We start from the raw sequence: 23734 nt of genomic DNA, 5'->3' as shown, positions 1-23734 counted from the left end.
AAAAAAAAAAACTAGCCGGGCGAGGTGGCGGGCGCCTGTAGTCCCAGCTACTCGGGAGGCTGAGGCAGGAGAATGGCGTGAACCCGAAAGGCGGAGCTTGCAGTGACCTGAGATCCGGCCACTGCACTCCAGTTTGGGCGACAGAGCCAGACTCCTTCTCAAAAAAAATAAAAAATAAAAAATAAAAATAAAAATAAATAAAAAGGTTCATCCTTTTCAGATGCCAAGAAATAGTCAAATATTTTGGACCATTTCCAATTCTTTTTGGTCAGTCCTCTCTTACCCCTTGCAGAAGTTCTTTTAGCAGCAATGCAAATAAAAAATAAAAAATGTAGAATAGGAGATGAGCCCTCCAGGAGGAAGAGGGAGTGAATATACCAACAGTTCTTTGGTTAGGTTTGGAAGCTGCTGTTGAACATCAAATACATAAATAAAGGCAGGTTTAAAGATCAAGAACACAGATAGTGCCGTCTTATAATTTCCCCAACTGTGTTTGATATCTCCTATCTCCTTCAACATCATTTGATTGCTTTTTCTTAAAATAAATATAAAACTGTCTTGATTTTTACATAACGATTCTAAGCAGGCCTCAGCTTCTGCCTTTCACATTAATGAAGGAAATAATTTTATTCTTCTCCCCATTGTCAAGCATAAAACCTGGGTCTGGAGAATCCCCAGGAGTAAGTGCTGTGTTTCACTCACCAAAACAAAGTTAGACAAAGTAATATTTGGTTAAATGATATGTAATTATTATATAAACATATTTTTACACATCGACAAAGATTTAATACCAGGAAATAATAAAGCTTATTTTAAAATATTGAATAAAATGATCAATTTTTACAAATAGTGCAATGTCTTCTGGGTATGTTGGTAAGAGAGGAATATATAGAAATAAAGAAATGGAAGATAGATATATAGAGATATAGAAATAAAGAAATAGAAGGCTTTGTAATAGAAAGAGTGACCCAAACCAATTCAGGGATGTCACAGGGACAAAATTCCATGCTTAATTGTATTATCCAAGGGTCTCAAGATACCTGGAAAAGAAAGAATCAGACCATACATAGAAAGAATTGGTGGCCTGTGTACCTGACATGGTTATCTGAAAGACACTGGAAGACTGTCCCACCACAGGCTACCAAAATACCTGGAGTTCCATTGTCAGAGCCATGCTGTGACCTCCAGAAAGACGATAGCATGTACAAGTATTTTTACCTGGGAGCAGTGTTGCATTAACTTACTGATTCTCCCTTGGCATGGCTAAGATAAGCAAACTGTAATGAACTCTGGAGAAACAGCTCAACAGAAAAGCAGGGTTTTTGTTTTGTCTTGTTTTGTTTTGTTGAGACAGAGTCCCAATCTGTTGCCCAAGCTGTACTGTGTTAGCGAAATCCCGGCTCACTGCAGCATCCACTTCCCAGGTTCAAGTGATTATCCTGCCTTAGCCTCCCGAGTAGCTGGGACTACAGGCGCCAGCCACCACGCCCAGCTCATTTTTGTATTTTTAGGAGACACTGGGTTTCACCATGTTGGCCAGGCTGGTCTCAAACTCCTGATCTCGCCTCCCAAAGTGCTGGGATTAGAGGCATGAGCCACCGTGCCTGGCCGAAAGCAGGTTTTGAAGATGAGAAAGGACCTATACCAGTCCTGAGTACGGGACCCTGCTTGGGCTGAGGGAGAGGCAGGAGCCCGGGTAGCCAAGGGACAAGTGTGAGGACCCTGAATGAGGGCAGGTAGAAGCTAGAGAAGGATGAGGGGAGAGCCTCAGGGTCCTGGTCTTGTCTGGATTATTTCATGGTCATCTACCAAGAGATGCCAGGAGGCTTTAGACTCTGGAACCTAGGAAGACTGCTGGCTGTTTGGTTGGGTGCAGCTTAATGAAAAATCCACTTTAGGGAGCTGTCCTTTGTCCTTTTTATAAAAGGACAAGTCTGTAGGAGGCATTTCAGTTCTCTCTGCTTGCAAGCTGAAGAACAGTATTTCCCCAACAGTGGAATGTGGACCACCATGGGACATGATGGATATTTATATTCTTATAGTTATATATGTTTAATATCTATTAGAAAAAGGTAAGTAGCACATCAAACCTATGATTTCATGAATAGTACAACTCAGGAAGAAACTAAAGTAAAAAGAAAGAGTCAGTTTAAAGGAAAATATTAAGTAGATATAAGAAAAAAAAAAGCAGACTGGGCTCGGTAACTCACACTTGTAATCCTAGCACTTTGTGAGGTCAAGGTGAGAGGATCACTTGAGGCCAGGAGTTCAAGACTAGCCTGGGCAACAAAGCAAGACCATCTCTACAAAAGAAACCTTAAAAATTAGCCTATAGTCACAGCTATTCAGGAGACCGTGGAGGGAGGACAGCTTGAGTCTAGGAGTTCAAGTCTGCTCTGAGCTATGATCATGCCACTGGACTCTAGCCTGGGTGAAAGAGCAGACCCTATCTCCAAAGAAAGAAAGAGAGAGAGAGAAAGAAGAGAGAGAGAAAGAAAGAAAAGAAAAGAGAAAAGAAAAGGAAAAAATGAAAGAAAGAAAGAAGAAAGAAAGAAAGAGAAAGAAAGAAAGAAAGAAAGAAGAAAGAAAGAAAGAAAGAAAGAAAGAAGAGAAAGAAGAAAGAAAGGAAGAAGGAAGGAAGGAAGGAGAAAGGGAGGGAGGGAGGAGGGAGGAGGGAGAAGGGAAGGAAGGAAAGAAGGAAGGAAGGAAGGAGGGAGGGAGGGAAGGAGGAAAGAAAGAAAGCGAAAGAAAGAAGAAAGAAAAAACCTCATCAGGTGGAAAACACTATTTTAGAAATATTTGGAAATATATGTACCCCGGTCAACTTAAGAGTTATGATATATTTACAAACTAGTAAATGGAGCCATTTATCTTAAATGCAAATGACTGAGAAAAAATGAAGTTGGATCTTCAAATTATAGCATTCTGATTTCCACAACATTTTTTTGGAAAGTACTGTAATCAGTAAGCAGCACTTCAGAGTCAGTATTGCAGGATGGTTAAACAGAGTGGGGTCATTGAAGTCAAGGTCTGAATTCAGACTTCACAAATTACCAGCTGTGTGACTGTGGATAAGTCACGCTGTCTCTCTGAGTCTCAGTTTACTCATCTCTAAAATGAAAATACAGTTGGCTCTCCTTATCCATAGGTTCTGCATTCATGGATTCAGCCAACCTCGGATCAAAAGTATTTGGGAAAAAATGGATGATTGTGTCTATACAAAATATGACAGGTTTCTTTTCTTGCTGTCATTTCCTAATCAATACAGTACAACTCTTTAGATAGCACTTACTTTATTGTACTAGGTATTATAAGTAATCTAGGGATTATTTAAAGAATGCAAGAGGATTATGTATAAGTTATATGCAAATACTGCATCATTTTATGTAAGGAACTTGAGCACCCATGGATTTTGGTATCTGTGGGGGGGTTCCTGGAAGCAATGCCCTGAAGATACTAAGAGAGTTATATTTCCTTCTAAGGATTATTGTAAGGGTTAAATGAGATAGTGAATGTAAAGTGCTTAGCACACCTGAAAAACAGCAATGTCTCAACAGTCTCAAAAATGGTTGTTTTGATATGCTTATTGTCCCTTTCTTGCTTGGGTCTTTTTTCAGTCCTTTTCTTTTAAGTACCTTTAACTGGCCTTTTTCACATCTCAACACACGTTATTACTATATACTTTGGTTTTACATATCATCATTTTAGCATAAAAGACCACAGGGAAGTAGAGGGTTACGTCCCAAAAAACTCCCGATTGTCTCCCTGGGTAATTCAATTCATGACTATTCTCTGCCTGCCGTGCAGTTTTAAATACCTTTGTTCTGTTCATAGAGGATCCATATAATCTACCTCCTTGTATTGCCAAAATTCCAGGAAGGCTTCATGATGATCTTTCACTCATTTGATACTTTCATAACAGCGAATCAACCTTGTAACTACGTGACACATTCTTCAACTTGTGGGTCATTCCTTCTTTTGGAAAGACATTTGAAATAGAGTCATCTGTTTCTTTCTCTAGATACAGTGTGCCAATTGCTGGGGCCACCTAATACTGGGAGAGGGTCAAAAGGAGACATTCTTGAAACAATTCATCCTAGTGCCAAACTGACCAACTTAGCTTTCTAGAGCTGAATCATAACATTAATTGTCTAACATATTAGGTTAAACTTAACAGAACCCTGAACTACCAGATAACTAAGGCAAGGCTGTTCTACACTACTTTGAAGCAGTTTTTTAAAATTCCTTCAGTGTTTTCACAATAGTTTATCAATAATAAAGACCTACATCCTCCTTACGATGTGTCTGCTGCTGCTGATCACCACTGTCATCACGATATGATGAGCTGAATGCTGACTTAGTTAGGAATGTGGATTCAGATATGCATTCCAGCTCTGCTAGTTATGATGTGGCATTTAGCCAGTTACCCCGCTTCTCGGTTTGCTCAACTGTAAACTGGGAAACACATACAAAGTGCCTAGAAGAGTGTCTGTGTTGTGGCCATCCTGCAGGAAGGTATGGACCCCCACCCAAAACGCAGTTTGGATGTTGATACTGATAATGCTATACCTACACCAAGAGGTATGAAAGGGTTTATTATGATGAGGATTTTTGAAAACAGCAGAGCAGACCTCCTGAACTGGTTCAAAAATGGCTTCAGAGAGCAAGGAAAGGAGCCTGGCTTGGGATTTATTGTGATTGGTAGGTGGGGTTCAGCTCGGGGTCCTGAACGTGGTTGGAATCTCTACTTGTGCCAATGGAGGGAGCACTAGGATTTCTGACTGTCCTGCTCCTATGTGCAGATACGAACAAAGAGGAGGGGTGGAGCTGAAAAGCTGTCAGCAGCAGAACATCAAAAAATGTAGCCAGAATCTATTACAGTGTGTCATAGAGCAAATAGTCAATAAATTCTATTACTGTATTCACCTTCCACTAATTCCTAATGTTCTCCTAAGGATGATACCCTAGGAATGTTGACCTAATAATGAGATATACCATATAGACTTGCCAGATAGACTTGTTCTCTATTTAATGCCGAGTAGAGCATCACCCTGAATGGGTTCATGTTGCCCAAATCAATGTGTCTATATAAACTCTTCATTACCAATAGCAAATGACTTAGGAGTGGTAAATAAAAAAGTCTCGGCCGGGCGCGGTGGCTCAAGCCTGTAATCCCAGCACTTTGGAAGGCCGAGACGGGCGGATCACGAGGTCTGGAGATCGAGACCATCCTGGCTAACACAGTGAAACCCCATCTCTACTAAAAATACAAAAAACTAGCCGGGCGAGGTGGCAGGCGCCTGTAGTCCCAGCTACTCCGGAGGCTGAGGCAGGAGAATGGCGTGAACCCGGGAGGCGGAGTTTGCAGTGAGCTGAGATCCGGCCACTGCACTCCAGCCTGGGCGACAGAGCAAGACTCCATCTCAAAAAAAAAAAAAAAAGTCTCAATTTTTCTACCTTTTTGTATTTATATGAATGTGTGTGTGTGTATGTTTGCTTGTCCATATGCATATAATAATAAATACACAATTACTGGTTGTGACATTAGTGTCAGTACATTGGAATAATTTTATACATTATCATCAGCATCTTCAACATGGTTTAAAATGTGTTTCGCCTTAGGAATATGCATGTATGAGATGATAGATGTGCTAATACTTGCTTTAAGTTTTAAGAATTTTACATCAAAATACCTGTGGTAAGTCAAAAGGCAAGGAGAACTTTAATGTTATATATGTGTGTTTTATTGATTTATAACTTGCACACAATAAAATGTAATAATTTTAAGCACACAATATGATGAATTCTGACAAATATATAGAGTCACATAATCTTGACAATAATTATGATATTTCCATCACCCCAAAGAGGTTTTTTATGACCCTTTGCAATCAGTCCACTACCTAAAACTTTTGGCCCCTGGCAACCAACCACTGACCTGACTGCAATCACTGTAGTTTTATATTTTCTAGAATTTTATATAGACAGAATCATACAGTACACAATCATTTGTGTGTGGCTCCTTGTATTAATTTTCTATTGCTGTCTTAACAAATAACCACCAACTGCAACTTAACTCCCACCCATTTATTATCTCACAGTTCTGTGGGGCTGAAGTCCAGCTACAGTGTGGCTCAACCTGGACCTCTGCTTAGATTTCACAAGACCATAGTCATTAGGCAGCCCTGCGCTCCTTGGTAGAGGCCCTGGGGAGAAGCTATCCCCAGGTTGCTTCAGGTTGTTGGCAGAATTCCACGCAGTTGTAGGACTGAGGTCCCCATTTCCTTGCTGGCTGATAGCTGGGGGCCATTCTTAGTTCCTAGAGACCTGTCTCCAGTCCTTGCACAAAATGATCCTCAGGGATCATTTTGACTTCCCCTTCTGCTGTGTCCCCATGACTCCAGCTACAGAAACTGCTGTGCTGTTAAGGGTTCATGTGATTAGATTGGGCCCACCTGCATCACCCAGAATAATCTCCTTACATTAACGTATTTAGCTTTATTGACATCTGCAAAGCCGCTTTTACCATTTAATGTAGCATATTCACAAATTCCAGGGGTTGGGGTGTAGACATCTTTGGGAGGGCATTCTACCTAACACAGAGCTTTCATTTAATATAATTATTTTAAGATTCCTCCATGACTTTGTATGTATCAATAATGCACCCATTTTTACTGTTGAGTGGTATGTCATTATAAGGATATACCACAATTTGTTTCTTCATTACCAGTTAATGGACATTTGAGCTGTTTTCAGTTGTTGTCTAATAGTAATAAAGTTGTTATTATTGGAGGTCAGGAAATGATACCCTAAAGTATGACACTTTGGCACCCTGAGTACTTTGAACTAAGAAGCAGCCTCACAGCCAAGGTCTCTCTGATCTTTTCCAGGTCCCTCACCCAACTCTGGCCCCTTTGCTTCATCTGAAGTGCAGAGAAGTGCTTGCTGTGACATTCTTTTATCTAAGGTGAGTTTCTTGAGAAGATATGCGTTGCCTTGAGTCCTCTCCTATATCCCAGACAAATTTTGTCCCAGGCTGTGAATGGTTTTTTGGTTCATTTTTTTTGTTTTTTTGTTTTTTTTGCCCATTTATCTCCCCCCCAAATTATCTATTCTTCCCCTGAATGTGCCTACAGGCTTCACATTCCCTCTCTTCCATGAAGAAAGACACAGAAGCTTCTAAACCTCGTGGGGTTAACAGGCCTCACTTTCTTGTGATGCACCTGTGCATGTGATAAATTTATATGCCTTGTCTCCTGTTAGTCTATTGTAAGTTCATTTCTCACTCAAATATCATATCTCAATATGAAAGAGAGAGGGTTATGTCCCCCCAGTGCTATGAAACATTTTTATACAAATCTTTATGTAAATACCTATTTTAACTTTTGTGTGTGTAAATACCTAAGAATAGAATGGTTGGGTCACATGGTAAGAGTACATTTAACTTCGGAAAAAAGTGCCAAATTATTTTCCAAAGTGACTGTACCATTTTCCTTATCCACCAGCAATATATGAGAATTCTGGTTGTTCCATATCTGCACAATAGTATTGTCAGTCCAAAAAAAAATCAGCCCCTCTAATAGGTATGGAGTAATAGTTCATTGTGGTTTCAATTTGCATTTCCCTAATGACTAATGATGTTAAATATCTTTTCATATGTTTATTTGCCACATATCTTTTTTAGTGAAGTCTGTTAAATTTTTTTTGTCCACTTAAAAAAAGGGCTGTCTTATTGAATTATTTGAGTTCTTTATATACTCTAGATACAAGTTCTTTCTCAAATACGTATTTAGCATACATTTTACTCAGAGTCTGTGACTTACCTTTTCATTTTCTTAACAGAGTGTTTTGAGGAGTATGTGTCAATAATTTTATTGTGTCAGTCTTTTAATTTTGATGAAGTTCAATTTATTGATTTTTACTTTTGTGGTAGTTGCTGTTTTAAAAATCTTTGCCTATCCCAGGATCACCATGATTTTTTTTTCTCTGTTTGCTTCTAGAAACAGTAGACTTTTAGCTCTGATTCATAGGTTTGCAATCTATTTTGACAATTTTTGAGCATGTTGTGAGACAAGGATTGATTTCATTTTGTTGTTGTTGTTGCCTGTGGATATCTGTAATATTATGAAACCCTTGAACAACACAGGGGTTAGGGGTGCTGACCCCCTCATACAGTTGAAATTTTACGTATAACTTTTGACTCCCAAAAACTTTACTAATACTGTTGACTGGAAGCTTTACTGATAACATAACAGTTGATTATCACATATTTTGTATATTGTGTGTTTTCATACTCCACTCTTACAATAAAGTAAGCCAGAGAAAAGAAAATGTTACTAAGAAAATCATAAGGAAGAGAAAATATATTTACCATTTATTAAGTGGAAGTGGACCATTATAAAGATGTCCATTCTCATTGTCTTCATTTTTAGTAAGCTGAGGAGGAGAAGAAAGGGGAGGGGTTGGTCTTGCTGTCTTAAGAGTGGCAGAGGCAGAAGAAAATCTGCATGTAAATGGACCTGTGACAACTCAAACCCATGTTGTTCAAGGGTCAAGTGTAATCCATCATTATCAATTACTGAGAAAAGAATGTTGAAATCTCCAACTATAATTGTGAAATTGCTCTTTATTTTTTCACATCTATCAGATTTTGTTTCATGTACACTAAAACCCTGTTATTAGATACATATTGCTATGGTCTAATGTTGGATTCCCCTCAAAATTTGTATGTTGAAACCTAATTCCCAAGGTGATGGTAGTAAGAGGTGGAGCTTTTGGAGAGTGATTAAGTTATGAGGACAGATTCCTCATTAGTTGGATGAGTGCCTTTATAAAAGAGGCCCCAGAGCGTTGCCTTTGCCTTCCCACTGTCTGAGGACACATAGAAGGTACCATCTATGAAGAACAAGTCCTCATGAGATACTGAATCTGCTAGTACCTTTATCTTAGACTTCCCAGCCTCCAAAACTGTGGGCAATTTCTTGTTTATAACTTACCCAGTAGATGGCATTTTTGTATATAGCAGCTCCAATAGACTAAGACACATAGTGTGTATGTTTCAGATTTTTAAGTCTTTATGAATTTAGTTTTTGTTCTGTTTGTTTTGTTTTTTTTTTTTTGAGACAAGGTCTTGCCCTGTTGCCCAGGCTGGAGTACGGCAGTGTGATCACAGCTCACCGCAGCCTTGACTACCAGGCTCAGTGATCCTCCCACCTCAGCCTCATGGGTAGCTGGGACTACAGGTGCACACCACCATGCCCAGCTTATATTTTGTATTTTTTGTAAGGAAGGGGGTTTGCCATGTTGCCCAGGCTGGTCTTGAACTCCTGGGCTTTAGCAATCTGCCTGCCTTGGCCTCCCGAAGTGCTGGGATTACACTTGACCCTTTTGTAAAAATAAAAAATTACTTCTTTATTTTTATGAAATGAGCTTTTTATCCCTGGTAGTGTTCTTTGTTGTGAAATATATCTTGTCTGATATTAATAACCATGCTAGCTTTTAAAATTCATTTTAGCATAGTATACTTTCCTATTCTTTATTTTAACTCACATAGCTTTCTATTTAAAGTGGGTTCCTCATAGACAGCATTTAGTAGAGCTTTGTTTTCACCATGCTGATAATCTCTGCCTTTTAAGTTGGGTGTTTGGCCTACTATATTTAATGTAATTATCAGCATGGTTGGTTTTAAATCTACCATTTTCTTATTTGTTTTCTGGTGCTTTTTTTCCTCATCTGTACTTTATTACCTCTTCCTTCTTTTCCTGTCTTCTTTTGAATTGTGATTTTTTTAATGATCTCATTTCATTGGCTTTTGTTTTGTTTTCATTTCTAGTATTTTTTGTTTATCTTGTTTTTTTTTTAAATTGGTTCAAGTTTATAGTATGTCTTTCACTTGTTAGAGTTTACCTCCAAATAATAATATATCACTACATTTATAGTTTAAGAACCTTATTTGAGTGTATGTTCATTCCACTCTCCAACCTTCATGCTACTGCTTGCTATCTACTTTTCACTTTTACATATTTGTAAACCCCACAATACATTATTACTTTTAACAATCAATTATCTTTCAAAGAGATTTAAAAATAAAAAATATATTTTATCTACATATTTACTGTACTTTGTGTTTTTCATTCATTTGTAATATCCACATTTCCAACTGTATAATCCTTTTTTTCTGCTGTCTAAAGGACTTCTTTTTAAATTTCTCGTAGTGCCAGTCTACTGGCAATACATTTTCTCAGCTTTTATGTACATATAAAGTCTTTTTCAGAGTGTCACCCTGCTGTGTTTTGGCTCACATTTTTTAATGAGAAGGCTACTATTATGTTTATCTTTTGGTATAGGCTAAATTTTGCATACACACACACTGTACCCCCAAATTAATATGTTGAAGCCCTAACCCCCAATGTGGCTGTATTTGGAGATAGGGCTTTTAGGAAGTAAATAGGATTAAATGAGGCCATAAGAGTATAGTTTGAATTTTATAGGATTGGTGGCCTTATAAGAAGAAAAACAGAGATACGTCTCTCTCTCTCTCTCTCTCTCTCTCTATCTATCTCTGTGTGTGTATGTGTGTGTATGTGTGTGTATTTGTCTTCATGTATGCACACTAAGGAAGGGCCATTGAGGTCACAGCAAGAAGGCAACCATCTACAAACCAGATAGAGAGCTTTCATCAGAACCTGACCAAAATTCCTGTGTTATTATTATTTCTTAAATAAATTGCTGTTGTTTAAGCCACCTATTATGTGGTATTTTATTAGGCAGCCTGAGCTGACTAACACATCTTTACCTTTCTACATGTAATATTTCTGTTTCACTTTTAAGATCTACTCTTTATTATGAGGCTGCAGCATTTTGGTCATGCTGTGCTTTTGTGTTGTTTCTTTCAAGTTTTCTGCTTGGGGTTTGTTGAGCTTCTTGAATCTGTGGGTTTATCATTTTCATCAAATTTAGAAAGTTGTGACCATTAATTTTTTCAAGTAATTTTTCTTCCCTTCCCAACCTACCTTTTCTGGTACTCCAATTATAAATATATTAGGCCAGGCATGGTGGTTTATGCCTGTAAGCCCAGCACATTGGGAGCTGGAGGCAGGTGGATGGATTGTGTATAAGAGTTTGAGACCAGCCTGGGCAATCTGGTGAAACCCTGTCTCTACAAAAACTGCAAAACTTAGCTGCGTGTAGTGGTTCATGCCTGTGGTCCCAGCTACTTGGGAGGCTAAGGTGGGAGGATTGCTTGAGCCTGGGAGGTCGAGACTGCAGTGAGCTATGATTAGACCACTGCACTCCAGCCTTGGCAACAGAGTGAGTCTCAAAAATAAGTAAATAAATTAATTACATAACTAACTTAGATTACTTGACTTTGTTCTACTGCTTTCTGACATCCTATTTATTTTTTCCCAGTCTTTTATCTCTGTGTATTCTATTTGAATAGTTTCTATTATCAGGTCTTCAAGTTCTTTTTTTTGTTTGTTTGTTTGTTTTTTTTTTGCCTTCTGCAGCAGCTAAATCTGCTGTTAATTTTACCCACTCTAGTTTTGGCCTTATGTATTGTATATTACATCTCTAGCATTTCCATTTGGGTCTTTTTTATGTCTTCCATTTCTCCTCTCATCAGGCTCATACTTTCATCCACCATCCCAAATCTACATAGTATATTTGCAGATGGCTTAATGTCCTTTTCTACTAGTTCCACCACCTGTGTAATTATTTTATGTTTTGTCCAGCTTTATATTTATTTAAAGATGGGGAAGTAAATCTGATTCTTATTATTCCATCATGTCAAGGAGGTAGAGACTTTAATGTTGTTGGGACAACTGTTGAAGAGTTGCTTTATGTATCTGAGGTATGAGAAATAATTAACCAACTAGAAAAATCTTAGAACTTATTATGAAGTTAATTCCAACTGGATCAAAACTGTTGTTTGATATAATTAGGCAAAAGATATAATTTTATTATTAGAAAACAAAAATTGACTGTGTCTTGAAGGTTCTAAATTTTTGTCTTAAATAGAATAAAATGGTTTTATATCAACCAGATTTTTCCTGTTTTATACTACCACAGTCACTAAATTCACATATGGTGTTTGGCAGTTTCTACGATTGTACTCCTGTGTGCATCAAAAAGATGCCTGCACTACTGGAAGAAGTTTGTTTTTTTTTTTTTTTTTGAGACGGAGTCTCGCTCTGTCGCCTGGGCTGGAGTGCAGTGGCCGGATCTCAGCTCACTGCAAGCTCCGCCTCCCGGGTTTACGCCATTCTCCTGCCTCAGCCTCCCAAGTAGCTGGGACTACAGGCGCCCGCCACCTCGCCCGGCTAGTTTTTTGTATTTTTTAGTAGAGACGGGGTTTCACTGTGTTAGCCAGGATGGTCTCGATCTTCTGACCTCGTGATCCGCCCGTCTCGGCCTCCCAAAGTGCTGGGATTACAGGCTTGAGCCACCGCGCCCGGCCTGGAAGAAGTTTTGATGTTAGCTGCTAGATGTTTAGATCTTCACTTGCAAATATCTAGTATAGTTTCCCTGCTCAAATCCCACAGACAGAATTTACTATCTCCAGGCTGGATGCAGTGGTTCATGACTGTAATCCCAACACTTTGGGAGGCTGAGGCAGGCAGATTTTTTGAGGCCAGGAGTTCGAGATCAGCCTGGTAAACATGGTGAAACCCCATCACTACTTAAAAAAAAAATTAGCCAGATATGGTGGCACAGGCCTGTAATTCCAGCCACTTGGGAGGCTGAGGCATGAGAATTATTTGAATCTGGGAGGTGGAGGTTGCAGTGAGCTGAGATCGCGCCATTGCACTCCAGCCTGGGTGACAAAGCAAGACTCTGTCTCAATTAAAAAAAAAAAAAAATTCCTATCTTCAGTTAGTATCTAGTAAATGCTCAACACTTCTAAGCATATCTTCAAACTGATAAGTGAAAACAGAGCTGTAAAAATCTCATTTTGCACAAAGCACTATTATTTAGTTATTTTAGATGAAAGCATTTGTGTGTTGTTATATGGCAACTTCTTTGGGGAAAGCAGCATGTCTTGTACATATAGCTATATCCACAGAGACTATGCTGAGCATATAGTGAGTGCTGCAAACACTTATAGAAATCAGTGAACAGATTGCTGTTTATACTCAAAAGATACTCAATGATCTTTGATAATAATTTACCAATAAGTCTCAGAGCCTGTTAATTCTTGCATTTTCAGCTGAGCATCCAGAAAATTGAAATAATAAAAATGATGAAGTACAGCCTGAGGTGTTAAGGATTATCATTAATATCTGCTGTTCAGAAATCCTTATGTAGTGGTCTGTTAAAGTCTGGATACAAAAACTTAAAAAGACTGGATTGCTGGTGTCAGACTGAATTCCTAGAAGTGAATTCTTAACCTTAAAGATAAAACTTGATTCTGGCAGCGTGTATTTTTATGGTACCATAAATGTTTAACCCATCTTAATTAAGATTATATTCCATAAGCAATACTTTTTCTTATACATTTTGTCACCCATTTTGCAATTTCATAGTTAAATATTACCAAAGAAAAGTTGTAATGTTTTACAACTGTCTTTAAATGTTTGCTGAACTTTGCTTGTCAGCAGCTGGTCATTGCTATGTACTGTCTTTTTAACCAAGCCCAAATTGGAAAGAAAATAACAGATGTTCAGATAATTATTTTTCTGTGTGTATGTGTGTTTGGCTATCTTTCAAAGACATCGGCCTTTAAGCATTGCTTATTGATAGTCATCTTTTTTGGTTGCAAACTAATCAACTGGCAAAAATAAAAAATAAAATGGATCCTACGCAAGGGATTTAGAAAATACTTTATAAAAAAGAATGGCAATAGCAATGCTTATAGGAACTAGACCACACATGTAGACCAAAGCATGTATTGTGTACTTTGGGAATAAAAAATGAAGCTGTTAGCTACATGAATCTTAAATGATTACATTAATATGCTGGATGACTTGGGAAGTTGGACAATTGATCTTTCACTTTTTGTGTGTGTCTCTTTCTCTCTTTGACACCTCTATCATTTTCAATGGTTTTTCACTTTCTAAAGCTTAGCTCTGTTATATACTCTACGTCATAGGTATAAATGAATAGAATAATTTCTGCATTCAATTTATTATAAATTGTCTATAACATATATAGTAGTTTCATAAAGGAAACTTCACATTTTATAACGTTTTATGTTTTACTTAAGGCACACAAGCTTGTTTAACTCGACTTATTTTGTTTTTGTTCTGTTTTGTTTTAGGCTTTTAACAGCCTGAAGCCATGGTTTTCCGTTTCTGTCTCTAGTGATAAGCTTAAAAGAGGGATGAGAAAGGGGATTTACCGGCCCAACCAGAAACACAAACTAAGAATCCATGACTGTATTCTCTCCCTTAGACACCCAATAGCTTCTTTCTCCTAGCAGGATAAATATCTTTGTAAATGCTAAGGTTATCTATGCAAATGTTTCACATTCTTTTTGACCACACTCACTGGATTAATTCCAAGATAGCACCTGTATTTTTTTTTTCTTTATTTCAAATACAGGGTAAAGTAAAAGCCTTTGCTATCAAAACATTGTATTATTTTCTCACAGCTCCAGCGATATCTGAGTTAAAAATTAGAAAAGCAGTTTCAGATAGTAGTTTATCAGAAAACAGTGAGGTTCTGCCACCAACAAGATATGTGATGCACAATGTAATTTTTAATGAGAGAAAGATAGAGCAGAGAGTATTACCATTCCTCCACAGTCACACAGCAGCTCTAATTGGAACTAAACCCAGACAGCTTGACATTCGGTATCTTTCTTGTAAAATGGCAATAAATCTATGAATAGCTTTGTATTTATAAACCCAGATTCTACAGTTATATTACTTGAAATAACTATTAACAAACATTTATTTATTCATTTTCAATGTTAGACAGTTGCATTAGTGAAATAATATCCAAACAAGCATAAATAGTGCCTACATAACAGATTTTTAAATTAGTTTTCAAATTAGCATTCAAAGCAACTAACTATATTGTAACTCAAAAATACACTCAGCTGTGATATTGATGTAGACAAAACTATCTGAGAAGAAGCCTCGATGATTTGCCCCTTGAATCACTACTTGAAAGAGAGGTAGGATGAAGGCTAAATGAGCTATGCCTGTAACATAATGAATGTTGTGTCTTTTCTAGTAAGCATCAGATCGTACTCCGTTAATGCTTGTCTCTTTAAAGTGAATAAAACAAAAGACTACATACTAATTTCAATGGATACCGCGATCACTTGACAAAACTTTGGCATTCCTCCTTTGAAACAGTCTTTCAAAACTGCAACAAAAGCAGGATCAATATTCTCATCTTGCTTTTACCCCAAATGTAACTATCTAGATTAATCATTCACACATATATTTAATGTTTTTGGCTGTTTTTCTTAATCATATCCGTGTTAAAAGTTTCACCACCATTGAGCACATTAAAAATAATGAACTAGAAATTCTTAAGAAATTCCTATTAAAAAATTTGAACCCAGGCAGAGTAAGTAATTGTCTTCTATAAAGAAGCTCCCCCCACACACATACACAAACACACGTTGAATATTTATGTTCTAGTATCTTTTAGAGTCATATCTTGAATACTAATTAATTAGCAAATACTTATTGACTATACCAGAAAAACAATATGGCATAGTAAAAAAGAATTTGGCCTTTTGAGTCAGATTAATCTATGTTGCCACCTATTCTATTATCTTGATAAATTATTTGCAATTTTGACTATCTGTATCTTAATTTGTAAAATGAGGATGATGATGCTTGTTTTGCAAAGTTGTCATGAAGATTAATGAAGATAATTTATCCAAAAGCATTGAGAACTCAAAATGTAGTGTGAGACAGGTACTTTAAGAAGTCATCTCATTTTAGCCTCAAATCAACTCTTTTTAGGAATACCAGACAAATTAAGTAGCTTGTTCAAGTTTCCATAGTCATTAATCAAATAAATCAATTCTGTTTAATCACTACGCTTTACCCCACCATGCTAGCCATGGTAGGCATTACAGAAGTGAAACAAAACAAAACAAAACAAAAACAAAAACAAAAACAAAAAGCACTAGTCTTCCTTATGAGGCTTAGAATCTGTAAAAACCATTCCTGAAAATATAGGAGACCCAGTTTACGGCACAAAAACAGGCTGAAAACCTAATTTTCCAAAACTACATTATCTAATTGCCCTTTAATTTTCTCTTTTCAGTTAGATTGTTTTTTTTTTTTCTTTTGTTTCTGATGCTTTTTAAAATCCCTACTGCTATAGCAGAGATGAAACTTGTACAAAGTACTGGGTGTCAGAGAAGAGTATCCAGGATGAAACGTCCTTAGCTTGTTAGGGTAAAAAGAGATTGCTGTAATTTATGATGATCACACTGGAGTAGTAACTAGCTATAAGTTCACAGTAAAGCAGTACCTCTTGAAGTCCATGTCACTGGACCACTTGACAGGATAGTGAAACTGACATGCAGCAAGTTTCTCTTGCTACATTAGTGAGTAAGAATAGCCCATTAAATAGTATACAGGATAGGCCATTTTTATTGCCTGGATTTTTTTTATTTGTAAAAACAGTTTTATTGAAGTATAATTGACATTAATAAATTCATCATTTAAAGTATAAAATATGATCAGTTTCGACACATATATAACCTGTGGAGCCACTAGCACAATCAAAATAATGATCATATGCATCAGCATCAAAAGTTTCTTTTACTCCCTTTATAGTCCCTTCTCCTTGTCCCTTCCTGCAATCTTCCTTCCCCCAGGCAACCACTAATCTGTTTTCTGTCACTATAGATTGGTGTGCATTTTCTGGAATTTTATATGTATGCAATAAGTATACGGTTGATACTCTTTTTGGTAGGATGGAGTTGAGTCATGTTGCAGCACGCATCGCTAGTTTGTTCCCTTTTGTTGCAGTAGTATTCCTTTGCATGACTACACCATAGTTTATCCTTCTGTTTTCCTTTTGATGGACATTGTGATCTTTTCAGTTTTGGGCTATTACAAATAAAGTGTCTATGAACATTTCTGTACAAGTAAACAGAATGTTTTCATTCCAGAATGTCTATTCATTTCAAAATAGACATATGCTTTCATTTCTCTTGAGTAAAAACCTACAAGTGGAAAAATTAAATTATGTGCTAGGTGTATGTTTTTTAAACTGCTTTCCAAAGTGATTATACAATTTTACATTCTCACCAGCAGCATATCAGAGTTCCAGTTATTCCATATTCTAGCCAATAGTTCTATGGCAATTATTTATATATCAAACTTCTTAATTTTAGCCATCCTCATAGCTGTAAGACTAATAATGATGAACATCTCTTTACATATTTGCTATTTGTATATCTTTTTTAGTTAAGTGTCTGTTTCAAATATGTTTAAGTATTTTGCCCAGTTTTTAGTTTGGCTGTTTGTTTTATTGTTGAGTTTTGATAGCTCTTTTTATATTCTGGATACAATTCCTTTATCAGATGTGGTGTACTGAAAAACATCTCCACAAAGATGTTCATGACCTAATCCCCAGAACCTGTGAACATGTGTACCCTGTATGGCAAACGGGACTCTGCAGAAGTGATTAAGTTAGCGATCTTCAGGTGGGGGGATTATCCCTGATTATCTGGGAGACCCTATATGTAATCACAAGAGTCTTTATAAGAGAAAGTCAAGAGGGTCAACATGGGAGAAGGCAGGGATGTGACAAAGGAAGGAGAGATCAGAGTGCTGTGGCCAGGAGAAAGAAATGCTGGTAGCCTCTAAAATCTGGACAAAGTTTCAACCAATTCTTCCTTGCAGACTCTGGAAGAAACCAGCCCTATTGACACTTTGGTTTCAGTCCCTAAAGACTCATTTTGGACTTTTAACCTCCAGAAACGTATAAGAATATATTTGTATTGTTATAAATTACTAACTTGGTGGTAACTTGTTATAACAGCAATAGGAAACTAATCAGTCAAATAACTACTTTGCAAATATTTTTCCCAATCTGTAATTTGTCTTTTCATTCTCTTAATAGTGCGTTTCAAAACTGAAGATGTATAGAACATTGAAGTAGTCCATTTTGTCAATTTTTCAAATAGTGCTTTTGGTGTAATAGCTAAGAAATCTGTACTTAACTGAAGGACACAAAGAATTTTTCTATATTTTTCTCTAGATACTTTATAGTTCTATATTTTATATTTAAGGGTATGATGTGTTTTGAGCTAATTGTTGTGGAAGGTGTGAGGAATGGATCGAAGTACATTTGTTTGTTTCAGAAACTTTTATTGAAAATACTGTTCTTTCTTCACTGTATTGCCTTTATACCTTGTCAAAAATGAGTTATCGACATACACGGGGGTGAACCTCTACAATCTGTGTTCTCTTGCATTGATCTATGAATCTATCTTTGCTGCAATATCACACTGCCTTAATTATTCTGGTGCTTTAGTAAGTCTTAAAGTTAGATATTATTTGTCTTCCAACTTTGTTCTTTTTTCAAATTAGTTTTGGCTTTTCTAGGATCTTTTACATTTTCATAAAATTTTAAAGTCAGCCTGTCAATTTCTATAAAAATGTCTGCTGTGATTTTGACTGGGGTTACATTAAATCTACAGATACATTTCTGTATAATTGATATCTTAACAATATTGAGTCGTTTGATCCCTGAACATGATATGTCTTCCCATTTGTTTAGGTCTTCTTTACTTTTTTCAGCAATCTTTCGTAGTTTTCATTGTATAGGACTTGCATATATTTTGTCAAATTTAACCCTAAGAATTTTGTATTTCTTGATGCTTGTAACTAGTATTTCTTAAATACTTGTATTTCTTAATACTTGTAACTAGTATTTTAAAAAATTTTAATACCTGATTGTTTATTGCTAATACATAGAAATAAAATTGATTTATGTATACTGATCTTCTATCTTGCAACCTTGCTTAATCACTTATTAGTTCCACAGAAGCAATGGTGGCTTCTCCAAATAGGGATAAGTTGGCTTCTTCCTTTACAATCTAAATGTCATTTATCCCTTTTGATGGCCATTATTGCATTGGCTAGAACTTCCAATGTAATGTTGAATAGAGATGGTGAAAGCAAATACCCTTGAATTGTTTGTAATCCTAAGAGGAAAGCATTTAGTCTTACCATTTTGAATACTATCCATAGGTTTTTTTATACATGGTCTTTATCAGACTGAGAGAGTTCACTTCCATTTCTAGTTTGCCAAGAGTTTTTATCAGACGCGGATGTTGGACTCTGTCAAATGCTTCTCTGTGTTTATTGAGATGATCATTTTTTGTTGTTGTTAATGTGGTGAATTACCTTAATTAACTTTCTAGTATTAAACCAACTTGCATTACTGGGACAAACCTTAGTTTGCCATGATGTATTATCCTTTTTACATATTGTAGTATTCCATTTGCCAACATTTTGTTTAGAATTTTTGCGTTAAGTTAACGAGTTACGTTGGTATGTAGTTTTAGTTTTTCACTGGTTTTAGTATTGGTAAAACTGGCCTCATAGGACTAGTTGGAAGTGTTCCTTCCCCTTTACTTTCCTGGAAGAGTTTGTGTAGATTTCGTACTGATCAACTGTTTTCTTTAGAACAGGAGAGAGTTAAATGCAAATTCTATTTATTTCTTTATTAGATATACAATATTTGAGTTATCTATGTCTTTTTGAATGAGGATGAGAGCTTGTGTCTTTTAAGAAATTTTTCTATTTCCTCTAAGTTGTCAAATTTATTGGCATAAAATTGTTCATGATATTCTCCTATTATCTTTTGAATATCTGTAGAATCTCATGTGATGCCACTCTTATTCCTGATATTGATAATTTATGCCTTCTCTTTGTTGGATGTGCTGGTATAGTTTTCTTCATTTTCCTTGTGCCTAGGGTTTGTTTAATTTATTCCATCGGCAAGTTTATAGTTCTCAACAAGCTTGGGAAGTTTACAATATTATTTTTTCAAATATTTCTTCTGCCTCCTTCCTTTATAGGAGCTCTTATTATGACTGTATTAGGCCATTTGAAGTTGTTCCACAGGCACTGGTGCTATTTGTTTTCTTTTTGTTCTTTTTCTCTCTGTTTCATTTTGGGTAGTTTCTATGACTATATCCTCAAGTATACTGATCTTTCCTTCCTCAGTGTTCAGTCTGCCATTAATCCTATTCAGTGCATTTTCATTTCAGACATTGTAGTTTCCATCTCTAGCAGTTTAATTTTGTTTTTAAATATCTTCCTTGTCTCTAGTTCACTTTTAAAACTACAGAATATGGTTGTAATTGTTGTTTTAATGTCTTTGTCTATTAATCCTAACATCTGTGTCAATTCTGCATTGGTTTTGACTGGTTAATTTTTCTTTTTATTGTGTTTCATATTTTCCAGCCTGTTTATATGCTTGGTAATTTTTGGTTGGATGTCAGACAGTGTTAATTTTACTTTGTTGAGTGTTGGGATGTGGATACTTTTTACATTTTCTATAAGTCTACATAATCTTTTTCTGGAATGCAGTTCTATTACTTGGGAATAATTTGGGTTCTGTCTTCCTTTTAAGATTTATCAGGCTGGTCCAGAGCAGTGTTTAGTTCAGGGATAATTTTTTCTCACTACTCAGGTAGGACCGTTCTACACTATGAATTATAAGTTTTTCCAGTCTGGTTGGTGGGAAAAGGCACTTTCCTATCCCTGTGTGAACACTAGGCAGTGTCCTTCTAATCTTTTCAGGGGGTTCCTTTCCTGATTTTCTCTCACGCATTCGTGCAGGTCTCTGAAGTCTTCACTCTGTGCTCTTCTCTCTTCTCCAGTTCTCTGTCCTATGAACTCTAGCCATGTCAATCTACTTGGATTGTCAACCCCATCCCCTCAACTCAGGGAATCTGCTGGGATCCTCCTGGATTTGCCCTTTCTGCACTGCAGCCTGGAATTTCTCTCAAGTCAGTAAACTGAGGCAATTGTAAGACCCACTCCACTCTCTTGAAATATCAGTGTCCCATGTATTTTGTCTAGTTTTTTGGTTGTTTCATGTACGAGGGTAAATTTTGATCCTGTTTCTCTATTTTGACCAACAGTAGAAATCCGGTTTCATTGTGTTTTAAAGGTACAGTGTTATAGCAGGACTTCAGGACGTTTCACCAAAGTGTGCAAATTTACTTTATTATTCCAAAGTAACAAAGAGGCACCTTGGATGCATATGCAAACCCCAGCAATTATGTCTTATTCACCCTTGCATTCTTGACATCTATCACAGTCCCTGGCCTGTAGAACATACTGGGTGCTTAATAAATATTTTAAAAATTAATCATGAGTGAAGTAAAGTAAAAAAGTATTGCAAGGACATTACATTCAGATGTTGCCTGTTTGACTTCTGGATTCTCTCTCTCTGTTTGTTTATGTTTTATTTTTATTTTTCCTTACACTTTCTCCAGGGAAAAATATATCAGGGATAACATTTCTAAGCAACTTCATTTTTACATCCTTCTAGCTATGTGACTTCACAGACTCCCTTCTCCTCCCTTCTCCAGCTGCAAATGAAAAAGTCCTAGGGAAGGACTCTAATCAGCCCAGATTAGGTCATATGCCCACCCATATGGTGAGAGAGAACACAATACTGTTATTTTTTAAGAAAGTGTTTTTCCCATTAAAGTATATTTCATTTATAAAAATTGTGGAAAATTTAGACAAGTATAAAAAAGAAAATATAAGTATTACACCATCTATAGAAATCCAGTGTTAACCTTTTGGACCTATCTTTCCTCTTTATGGAACATTGTCATGGAAAATGGGGGAGGGTCCACAGGGTCTGCATGTTTTGCATGTTATTTCAGTTCCTATTTGTAAACACTTGAATTAATTATTTCTGAGGAAAGTTAGACGGAGATGGAAACCAACTAGATCCTGTAATTTGCCTGTAAACACAACAAGTCTATGTGTTCTCTCTAAGGAGAGAAAAGAATGATTCTACCTCTTTGATTGTATTGAGAAATTCTGTCTCTTTAAGAGACCCAGAAACTTTTTTTTCTCATTGCCGGTCTTGACTCACCTGTGTTAAGAAACACCTGTGTGCCTTCAGGGCAGTCTCTTTTGAACACTTGTATAAATTAAAATTTGCCTTTAGGGATTCCAAAGTTCTGTGTGAAAAATTACATGCAAGAGGAGTCTCAGCAAAGCAGCTCCAATGGTTCTCATATCGCACAGGTCTTATTACACAGATTTTTAAAACAAACCTCCTATTTTATTCAGATGAGCCATTCAAAAATGTTTATTAAATGCCTACTTTGAGCATAACATTATACATGCTATGTTGGGGATCATAAAGATAATGGATGCATGACTCCCATCTTAAAAAGCAAACTAATCATCTAAGTAGGGAGGCAGGTAAAATGAATGTATCAGCTTTAGTGTGAGGGAGAGGACAGGATTTTAAAGCCACAAATCCCAGTTTGACAAACATTCAGTTGAACAAATTTGGATTTTATTGCGCATCCCCACAATTCACTGTGTCACTGAGGCTTAAAATATGAATGGCACAATGTTCCTCCCTGCAGGGCCGCTGATAGAACAAGAAGTTCCTCTTAAAGGGAAACAGAAATCTCATTCATATCCCTCTGGATTGGGCTTTGCAAAAATGTGTACTCTTTTGACTGACCCATTAGAAAAAAGTGACCCCCCTCGGCAGGCTAATTAAAAAAATGTACCCCTTCCACCGACCTGGGCTGAGCAGAGATACCATTTGTACCCCAATAGCACAATCTACATGAGGAATCTGCAGTTTATTCTCATTCTTCTGTCCTCACATTTTCTAATAATAACCAGTCCTAATTCTTTGAGCCAGGTAAATAAGGGATGTTCTTATAGATATGGAACTCTGCTGCCTCAAGTTGTTACTTTTTTCAAATTGAGCCTTTTTTTAACCTCTTGGCTTACCTACAGATTCCACAGTCTTGGTGCTGTGCTTATTATTTCAAGAGATATATATGTTTTTACACCACATTGTTAGACAGATGGCAGAAGATCTGAAGGGCTTGTCATAAGAAGCCCTGGGCAGCTGGGGTAGTTTTTGCCAATACGTGCATTTCAGTGCTATGACTTATGGGCAGAGACAAGAGGGTTAGAGTACCTTCGAGCAAATACACAATCCTCCAGTGACCCCTCTGGCACTACATCAGAGGTTCTGCAATATAGCTCCAGGCAACAACTTAAAGCCAGCCAGAATTTATGGGGGAGTCTCTGCTGTGCTCAGCTTTTAAAAATACCTGCACTACAGTGCATGACAACTGGCTTCTACTTAAGTGCATCTGATGACTCTAAACTGAGCCTGATTGATATTCAGGCTGGACTGTCCTTGGGAGTGCTTTTGGGAGATGGCTCTCAATTGCAAAACTTTCTTTTTAGTCAGGGTTGTCTCAAGGGTGTAACTAGGGTGTTCCTATAAGTGGTTCCAAATAAATGGAAGCCTAAAGCTAACAACTTTCAGACTTTTCACAAGCCTTGCTATAAATTGCCTGGGATTTGTTGAGACTACCATGTGTACTAAAGTTAGTATCCTGAAAATAAATATTGTTTTGGATGGTTATCACCCTTGGTTAGAAAATAATTTGATTTCTAGCTATACTTCAGGGTTGGTAGCCAACAGCTGTTTGGAAAGCATGAGATTTGCCTCTCTTTCATCTCTACTTGTTTACTCTACTCAACCTTCACTAAATAAATAATAATCTCACCAAATA

This window comes from Colobus angolensis, unplaced genomic scaffold (genome assembly GCF_000951035.1).
Source record: "Colobus angolensis palliatus isolate OR3802 unplaced genomic scaffold, Cang.pa_1.0 Scaffold111, whole genome shotgun sequence".
Classification (NCBI taxonomy): domain Eukaryota; kingdom Metazoa; phylum Chordata; class Mammalia; order Primates; family Cercopithecidae; genus Colobus; species Colobus angolensis.
The sequence above is the reverse complement of the archived record's forward strand: the minus strand, read 5'-3'. Positions refer to the sequence as shown.